The following is a 10,889-nucleotide window of genomic DNA, read 5'->3' as shown; positions in this document are numbered from 1 at the left end:
GGACATCACATAGTATGCAGCTGCCATTTTTTCTGTCAGGACTGGGATCAGAATTCATGGTCTGGGTAACTCTTTTGCACTGTGTGGAAAGGGGAAGCTCACCTCCTTGAAGTCATGAAATTCAAGTCTGTTCCTTAGACCTGAAATCGATCCTCAGCACTAGAAAGCATCCTATTCATATACATTTATATTTATGTACATAGGTTGACTTCATATAGCGCTCAGTGTATTCATTTTTATTTTTTATTTTATTCATGTGTTGGCCATTTATTTTATTGACTATTATGGCACATAGAACATTGATTCCAAAGGATATAGGTCTGCATATATGTTCCACTTCATACCTGACTCCCAGGACTTTCACAAAAAAGGAAAACATTTGTCACTATCAGCTTCTTACTCCACGATTCAATTTTTGGGAGTGCTGGCATCTGAACTCATGGCCTACAAGGCCAAATTCATGAATGGGTGAGTGTCAACACGCCATCCTGGGGAAAATTGAACTGAAAGGCTGTTCCTAGGACCTTAAGGTTTGACAAAATAAGAACAGAGTGACACCCAGATGGTAGTATGCTAATAAATACATATCTTTATAGAGTGCCAGACATGTCTACACATTATTCAGTTATGTAGACTACATTCCTACCAATTCTTGTGTATTTATTATGCTTCCTTGTAATTAATGTTATTGTTTTCATCCTTAATAAATTATTAATTAAATCAGTGTCCTGAAATTACTGCATCTCTGTAAGAAATAATATTTTTTTATTGCTTCATATTAAATAAACTCAGTCTACTGAAATCATGATGTCTAATTTCATATGAGTAGTGTTCACGATCAGCTCATTCAACCATGCCATTGATAGCATTCCATCATTATAACTATGGATGGGAACCAGTTTCTTAGGATCTCCAACATCTGGAAGTGGCATTACTGGGATTTACCTCTAGGCCTACATTGCTGTGCAAGACTATGGCTTCCCCAAAAGCCCTCCATCCTTCAGCAATGCAAGGTGAAGTACCCTTTAGAACCGTGTCATTCAGACCAAAATGGTCAGAGTGCAAAGGAATAAAATGTAAAAACACAATCCTGCTACTTTTTGCTTTTGGGGGGGGGGGGTCGGTCATAGGGCTTGAACGCTGGGCCTGGGCGCTGGGCCTATGGTCTTCAGTTAAAGGCAAGCACTTTACCGCTTGAGTCACAGCACCAATTCCAGTTTTCTAGTTGTTTCTTGGAGATAAGTGTATCACGGACTTTCCTTGCTTTGAACCGAGATACTCAGATCTCAGCCTCTTTAGTAGTTAGGATTACAGGTGTGAGCCACTGGCGCCTGGCTCTGCCACTTTTTTCTGTGCATAGGTTTTCCCAGCACAAGGCCTGGAGGTCTAGGATCCCAGGATCAGCTGTGGCTCCGTGGCTGCACCGCAGCCTAGGGTGATAGAAGCTGAGGCAGAGTGCCATGATCTGAGTTCAAAACCTTGCTTCACAAATAAACAAAAACAAAAACAAAAAAACAACCCCACCCCCCGCACACAAAAAAATTTAGCTCATTGGCTTGCAATTCTCGCTATTTTTTCTACTTTAGATTTGAACTTAGGGTCTGGGAAACTCTGCAGCACTGTGGATGAAAGGGAAGCTCACCATATTTGAAGACAAGAAAGTTGGGCCTCATCCCTAGGCCTGAATTCAATCCCCAGCCCTGGAAAATATACTGTTTATATACATTATAAATATAGGATTTGTACTTACCTATAGATGTTCAGTCCATATTGTGGTTATTGATTGTATTTTTGTTTCATTCATTGATTTACCATTTATTGACTGTGATGACACACATTCCATTTATTATATTGATGACATCCCATCACATAGTATCTAAATTTGTAGACATGTTCTCCATCATATCTGACACCCATAACTCTCAGAGAATAGGAAAACAGGTGTCACACTCGGCTTCTTACTCCATGATCCAATTGTTTGCAGTGCTGGTATCTGAACTCAGGGCCTAGCAGACCCAGTTCATGAATGGGTGTGCCAACATGGCAACCTCTAGCCAAGGAAACTGCCAGTCAGTTCCCAGACCCTGAGATTGAGCAACAGGTGTGAACAAAATAGCCATACATGGTGTTATATATCAATAAATATATATTTGTATAGAATTCCAGAGACATCTACCTAGGATTCAATAACATCAACTACGTTCCTACCAACTCTTGGGTATTTATTATGCCTCCATTGAAGGAACAGTATTATTTTCATGCTTGATAAACCATGCATTAAGATCAATCAACATCCTAGGATCATTGCATCTAATTTTAGACTAGAACAATGCCCGCAGAAACTTCTTATTCAATCATGAGTTTGCTCGCATTCCATCGTTATTCCCATGCATAGGAATGAGTCTCGTGGGAAGTCCCCCCATTGGTAGGTATCAGGACCAGGATTCAAAATCAGGGCCTATGATGACATATGGGCCTGTGGCTTCCCCGATAATCTGCTAGCCGTGGCCAATGCAAAGTGAAGTACCATTGTAGCCGTATAATTTGGACCCAGGTTGGTCACCATGCAAAGGAAGAAATTGTAAAAAATCCATCCTGTGGCTATTTTTCTGTGTGGGTTTTTTTTTTACTCCTGCAAAGCTTCAGGGCCTAGGATCACAGGGTTGACTATGGGCCTGTGGCAGCCCACCAGCTTAAAGTGATCGAAGCTGAGGCAGGGTTGCCATGAAGTGAGTTCATGGTTAGCCAAAAAAAAAAAAAAAAAACTCTAAAAACTGATAAAGCACCCTAGTTCAGAATTCGCACCATTTTTCTGCCACAGCTCAGATTCCAACTCAGGTCTAGGTAACACTATAGCACTGTGGGGGAAGGGGAAGCTTACCATCCTTGAAGACTACAAGGTCAGGCCTGCTCCCAGGGCCTAAATTGAAGCCCCAGCACTGGCAAAATTCATATGCCCATCTATTTTAAACATAGGATCTCTATTCACATACATTCGTTCAGTACAATTATTCTTTTTATTGTGTATCTTAGTCACGGATGCAATTTGTTTATTGAGCATGATGACAGATATAACTGTGCTAGCATGGATGGCAATCTATTCCCATGTCTATATAGTTGCTTAAGCATTCTCCATCCTAGCTGAGACCCAGAACTTTCACAGGACAGGAAACAGGTGGATGGATTGGATTCTCACACCTGCATTCCTCTTTTGGCAATGTTGGGATTTGATCTCAGAGCCTAGCAGGGCCAATTGGAGAAAAGGTCAAGGTGGAGACACCATGATGTGAGCATCTAAGGAACTGTACTGTTCCCAGGACCTGAGATTGAGCCCTGGGGATAGGGCAGGTGGAGAGCACAATAGTCATCCATTCATAAGCTGAAGATAGTATGCATATTTGTTTAGAGTAGGAGAAATGACCACCTGTGATGGAATCCAATCTACCTTGTAACTATGGAGTCTTGGATCTTTCCCGATGCCTCCATTTCATGACTGTGATGATTATGGTCACGCTTCATCAATTCTTCATTAAAAATAATTGATACCCCAGGAATCTTGCCTATCATTTCCTGCTCACATCCTGCAGGAACTACTCATTCAAGGATGAGATTGATCACATTCCATTACTCTTCCTAGGTCCAGAAACAAGTATCTCAGGATCTCATGCCAATCCCTCAATGTAGGGGGGCTGATTGGGATTCGACCTCTGGGCCTCTTTGCCTGGATGGCCTGGGGCTTCTCCAACAGCTGCAGGCCTTCAATCACGCCAGGTAACCTTCACTCTGTAGGTCGCAGGTTTCAGACACACAATGGTCACTGTACAAAGGAAAATGAATATAAAAGCACCAGGTGGAACTTCCCACTGCTTTTTTTTCCCCTCGCAGCTTTCTTTTTTTCTGCAAGCCCTGGAGTCCTAGGATTCGAGGATGGGCTGTAGGTCCAGAGGCCACAAGCATAGGATGATAGAAGGCGAGGCAGAGTTGCCACTACTTGAGTTCGAGCACCGTGTCTGGGAAAAAATAAAGAATATATATATATGAATGAAGTATCTTAGTGCAGTATTCGCACAATTTTACTGCCAGAACTGAGATTTGAACTCAGGTCTGGGTATCTCTGTTGCACTGTTGGGGAAGGGGAAGGGAACCATCCTTGAAGACTACAAGGTCAGGCAGGGTCCCAGGGCCTGAATTGAAGCCCAACACTGCCAAAAATCATATGCCCAACTATTTTACACATAGGGTCTCTATTTACATACATATGTGGAATGCATCATGCTTTCAGTGTAGTTATTCTTTTTATTGTGTGTCTTAGCCAGGGATGCATTTTGTATTTTATTGAATATGATGACAGATATAACTGTGCTTAAATGGATGACAACCTATACCCATGTCCATGGATTGCCTATGTCTTCATGCTAGCTGAGACAAAAGACATTCACAGGACAGGAAAACATGTTGACCTATAGGTTCTCACATCAGGATTCTGCTTTTGGCAGTGTTGGGATTTGAACTGAGTGCCTAGCAGGCCGAATTGGTGAAAGACTCAAGGTGAGGACACCAGCATGTGAGCAACTGAGGAGCTAGGCCATTCCCAGGACCTGACAATGAGCCCCAGGGAGGGCCAGGATAGGCATAAATTCAAACTTGAAACATAGGATCTGTATTGACATATATGTGTGGGCAGCATCTTGCATTCGGTGCATTTCTTCTCCTTAATTTGTGTCTAATAAATGGAGGTATTGTGTATTTTACTGAGTATGGTGACAGATATAGCTGTCCTGACATGGATGATGACCTGTTCCCATGGTTATAGGGTTGCCTATGCATTCATTCTCCATCCTAGCTGAGACCCAGGACTTCTACATTAGAGGAAATCAGGCGCAATGACTGATTTCTGACATCGGAATGAATCTTTTGTCAGGCCTGGAATTTGAACTCAGGTCTGGGTAACCCCGTTGCACTGTGGGGGAAGGGGAAGCTCATAATCCCTGAAGACTAGAATGTCAGGCCTGTTCCTTCGCCTGATTTGAAGCCCCAGCAGTGGACAAAATAACAAGCTTACCTTTTTTAAACATAGGATCTCTATTTACATACAGGTGTGGTATGCATTTTGCTTTCAATGTAGTTATATTTTAATTTTGAGTCTTATTCATGGATGTATTGTGTATTTTATTGAGAATGGTAACAGGTATATCTGTGCTGCCGTGGATGACAACCTATTCCCATGGCTATAGAGTTGCCTATATAGCGTTCTCCATCCTCGATGAGGCCCAAGACCTTCACAAGACAGGAAATCATGTGAACCATTGGTTTCTCACATGAGGATGAATCTTTTGGCTGTGCTGTGCTTTGAAGTCAGAGCTTAGAATGCAGACTTGGGGAATGGATCAAGTTGAGCACACCAGCCTGTGAGCCACTAAGGTGTTAGTCTGGTCACAGGACCTGAGCTAGTGTCCCGCGTGGGTCAATATACTCATGAAATCATAATTTAAAGACAGGAGCTATATTTCCATACATGAGTGGGCGGCATCTTGCTTTCAGTGTACTCATTCTCTTGATTTCGTGTCTTATTCATGGATGCAATATGTATTTTAATGAGTGTGATAACAACATGGCTGGCAACCAATTCCCATGAGTATAGAGTTGCCTATATAGCATACTCCCATTCACAGCATAGGAAAACTGGTGCAACCATTGGCTTCTCATATCAGGATGAATCTTTTGGTAGTGCTGGGATTTGAACTCAAAGCCTAGCTGGCTCAAGTGATGGATGAGTCATGGTGAGCACACCAGCACATGAGCCACTAAACATCTAGGTCTTTCCTGGGACCTGAGATCAAGTCCCGGTGGGTGTTATAGTAGTCATAAATTCAGAATTTAAACAGAGGATCTCTATTTCCATACATGGGTGGGCAGCATCTTGGGTTCGGTGTAGTTATTGTCTTTATCTGGTGTCTTACTCATTGATGTATTGTGTATTTTCTTGACCATAGGATGACAGATATAACTGTGGTGACCTGGATGACAAGCTATTCCCATGAGTATAGAATTGCCTATGCATTTTCCGTCCTAGCTGCAACCCAGAACTTGTACAGCACAGAAGAACAGGTGCAACGAATGGTTTCTCACATCACGGTGAATTTTTGGAAGTGCTGTGATTTGAAATCGGGTCCTAGGAGGCCCAACTGCCCAATGGGTCCACATGAGCAAACCAGCCTGTTAGCCACTAAGGAACTGGGCTGTTCCCAGGAGCTGAGATCAAGCCCGAAGGAGGCCACAAGAGTCCTCCATGCATCACTGAAACATGGGATGTAAATTCACATCTGTGTGTGGACTGCCTCATACATTGAGCGTAGTTATCCTCTCTATTTTGTATGCTATTCATGGATGTATTATGTATGTTCTTGAGTATATATGAAAGGTGTAACTGGGCTGACATGGATGACAACCTTTTCTCATGGCCACGGGGTGGCCCATGCATTCTCCATTCTAGCTGAAACCCAGGAGTCACACAGGAAAACAGGTGCAATGTCTGGCTTCTGACTGGATGAGTATTTTGGCACTGTTGGGATCTGAACTCAGCACCTAGCAGGCCCAGTAGGCGAATGGGTCCACATAAGCACACCAGCCTGTGAGCTACTAAGGAGCTAGGCCGTTCCCAGGACCTGAGATCGAGTCCCAGGGGTAAGGCAGGGGGAGCACAATAGTCATCCATTCATAAGCTGAAGGTAGTAAGCAAATAAGTACATATAGAGTAGGAGAGATGGTGACCTGTCATGGAATCCAATCTACCCTGTGACTACCGATTCTTGGATCTTCCTCAATGCCTCCATTTAATGATTGTGATGATTATGGTCATGCTTCATCAACTCTTCACTAAAAATAATCGATACCCCATGAGTCTTGACTATCATTTCCTACTCGAATCCTCAGGAACTACTCATTCAAGGAAGAGATTGATCGCATTTCACTGCTCTTCCTAGGTCGGAATTGAGTATCTCAGGAACTCCTGCCATTCCTTCAATGTAGGATGGCTGACCAAGATTGGACCTCGGGGCCTCTGTTGCCCAATCGTCCTATGGTTCCCCCGACAGCCAGCAGACTTTCAGCCACACCAGGTCACCTTCAATCTGTAGTCCACCGGGTTGGGTCTCACCATGATCAATATTCAAATGAAAATAAACCTAAAAGTGCCAGGTGGAACTTCCCGCTGTTTTTTTCTCCTCCGGCTTTTTATTTTCTCCTACAAACCTTGGCCTAGGATCTGAGGATGGGCTATGGGTCAAGAGGCTGCAAACTAGGATGATCAGACCTGAGGCAGAGTTGCCACAACTTGAGTTCAAGCCCCAGGTCTGGCAAAAAATATTGAAAAATTGAAAAATTATGAATGAAGCACCCAAGCTCAGAATTCGTGCCATTTTACTGCCAGAGCTGGGATGTCATATCAGGTCTAGGTAAGTCTGTTGCACTGTGGGGGAAGGAGAAGCTCACTATCGTTGAAGACTACAAGGTCAGGCCTGGTCTCAAGGCCTGAATTGAAGCCCCAGCTCAGGCAAAAATCATATGCCCACCTATGTTACACATAGGATCTCTATTTACATACATGTGTGGAATGCATCATGTTTTCAGTGTAGTTGTTCTTTTTATTGTGTGTCTTAGTCAGGGATGCACTTTGTATTTCATTGAGTATGATGACAGATATAACTGTGCTGACTTGGATGGCAACCTATTCCCATTTCTATAGAGTTTCCTACACCTTCTTCATCCTAGCTGAGACTCAGGACATTCTTGGCACAGGAAAACAGGGGGATCAATGGGCTTCTCACATCAGGATTAATGTTTTGGCAGTGTTGGGATTTGAACTGAGAGCCTAGCAGGCCCAATTGGCGAAAGCGTCAAGGTGATGACACCGGCCTGTGAGCAACTAAGGAGCTAAGTCATTCTCAGGACCTGAGGTTGTGCCCCAGTGAGGGCCAAGAAAGGCATAAATTCATAATTGAAACATAGGATATGTATTGACATATATGTGTGGATAGCATCTTGCGTTTGGTACAATCCTTCTCCTTATTTTGTTTCTAATACATGGAGGTATTGTGTATTTTACTGAGTATGGTGACAGGTATAACTCTGCTGACATGGATGATGACCTGTTCCCATGGTTATAGGGTTGCCTATGCATTCATTCTCCATCCTAGCTGAGACCCAGAACTTCCATATGGGAGGAAAACAGGTGTAAAGAGTGGCTTCTGACATCAGGATGAATCTTTTGTCAGGCCTGGGATTTGAACTCAGATATGCATAACCCCGTTGCACTGTGGGGGAAGGGGAAGCTCATCATTCCTGAAGACTAGATTTTCAGGCCTGTTCTTGGGCCTGATCTGAAGTCCCAGCAGTGGACAAAATAACAAGCTTACCTTTTTTAAACATAGGATCTCTATTTACATACAGGTGTGGTATGCATCTTACTTTCATTGTAATTATATTTTAATTTTGAGTCTTATACATGGATGTATTGTGTATTCTATTGAGTATGGTGGCAGGTATATCTGTGTTGCCATGTATGACAACATATTCCAATGGCTATACAATTGCCTATATAGCATTCTCCATCCTCGATGAGGCCCAGGATTTCACAGGATTGTAAAGATTGGTTTCTCACATCAGGATGAACCTGTTGGCATTGCTGGGAGTTGAACTCTGGGCCTAGCAGGCCCAACTTTCTAAAGGGTCCATATGAACACAGCAAATTTTGAGCTACTAAGGATCTAAGCCCTACCCAGGACCTGAGTTTGAGCTCCGGGGTGGGGTTTGTGCACCATATTCAACCCTTCATAAGCTGAAGCTAGTATGCTAATAAATTCCTATTTGTATAGAGAAAACGTGGCAAGCTGTGTTGGAATCCTATCTACCATGTGACTACCAATTCTTGGATCTTTCTCAATTCCTCGATTTATTGAATGTAATTATTATTGTCACATTTCGTGAAGTCTTAATTAAAAATAATTTTTGTGCCAGAGGTCTTGCCTATCATTTCCTATGTGAATCATGCATAAATTTCTCAACTCTTCCCTAGGCCTGAATTCAAACACCAGCCAAAAAAATGTAACATTTATAGACATTTTAAATATGTGATTTTTATTTACATCTATATATTCAGTCTGTATCGGGTTTGTTGGAGTGATTCATTATATATTATTATTGATTGATTGAATTAACATTTATTTTATGGACTGTGAGCGCACCTATATCATTTATTCCAATCTATTCCATAGCATGTAGCTTTGCACACATATTATGTACATTATACCTGACACCCAGCACTTGCACAGAAATGGAAAACAGGTGTCTCACTTGGAATCTTACTCCGAGATGAAATTTTTGGCAATGCTGGTACCTGAATTGAGGGCCTAGAAGTCCCAATTCATGAATGGAGGAGTGTCAGCATGCCGTCTCTAGCCCGTTCAGCTGCCAAGTGGAGCCCAGGACCTAGGATGGAGCCACAGGTTTGGCCAAAATCGCAGTACCTTTCTATTCAGACGATGGTATACAGATAAATATATATTTAGATATTTTGATACTGCCAATGATGTCTATGTGGAATTAAATGACATATACTACGTTCGTACAGATTCTCAGGTCTTTACTGAATAGTATTCTTTTAATGCATAATAAAGTATGCATTAAAATCAATCTGTGTTCTGTGATTATTGGGTCTAAATTTATACTAGACTGATTGATGAACTACTGATCCAACCATGACATTGATCACATTTCTTTGGCGTTCCTATGGACAAGCAATAGTTTCTTAGGCTCTCCAGCCCTTTGTAAGTAGCAAGACTGGGATTCAAACTCAGGGCCTAGGAGTCCAGGTTGGCCTATGGCTTCTCTGCCAGCCTGTCAGCCTTCAGCAATGTCAGGTGACCTACTGGTTGCAGCAGTGTTTTTTGGACCCGGGATCATCACCATGCAAGGAAGGAAAACCAAGAAACTGCCATCCGTAGGAGGTTCCTGTCTTCTTTGTGGTGCCGTTTTCATTTTGTTTTCCTGTCAGCTCCCGAAGCCTAGGATCCCAAGATGGGCTGTGGGTCCAGAGGCTGCACCATCCCAGCCTAGGTTGATGTTAGCTGAGGCAGAGTTGCCACGATATGAGTTCAAGCCCCATGCTGGGCAAAAAATAAATAAATAAATAAATAAATAATTTAAAAAAATAGCCTGGCACTGGCTATGGTTCATGCCTGTAATCTTAGCTACTTAGGACGCTGAGATCTGAACAACACGGTTCAAAGCCAGCCAGCTCCCTGGCTTGGAATTCATGCCCTTTTTTTCTGCCAGGCCTGGGAATTGAACTCAGAGTCTGGGGAACACTAATTCACTGGGGGGATGGGGAAACTCACCCTCTTAGAAGACAAGGAATTCAGGCCTGTTCCCTATGCCTGAATTCAATCCCCAGCCCTGTTAATGAAATATTTTTCACATTTGAAATAATGATTAATATCTACATACTTATGTTTATTGCAATTTGCTTTGAGTGTATTTATTTATTTTATTTTGTATTATTCATTCATTATTTTATTGACTATTATTACACTTATAACATGTATTAAATTGATTACATCTTATGAGAACTATACAGATTTGCATATGTATTATATATCTTACTTCAGACACAGGACATTCATTGAAATTCTATAGTAGATCATTCCATGCTTAGAAAAACAGAAAGAATACATCAGCCAAATTAATTTATCCCTAGACACCCCAGTGGCTCACATCTGTAATCCCAGCTACTCAGGAGGTGAGAACTGGAAGATGAAGTTTCAAAGCCAATCCAGGCAGCAAAGCCTGAGAGATATCATCTCTAATTAACTGGCAAAAAGCTAGTCTACAGG

This window comes from Dipodomys merriami, unplaced genomic scaffold (genome assembly GCF_024711535.1).
Source record: "Dipodomys merriami isolate MVZ:Mamm:240054 unplaced genomic scaffold, mDipMer1.0.p SCAF_1687, whole genome shotgun sequence".
Lineage (NCBI taxonomy): Eukaryota > Metazoa > Chordata > Mammalia > Rodentia > Heteromyidae > Dipodomys > Dipodomys merriami.
The sequence above is the reverse complement of the archived record's forward strand: the minus strand, read 5'-3'. Positions refer to the sequence as shown.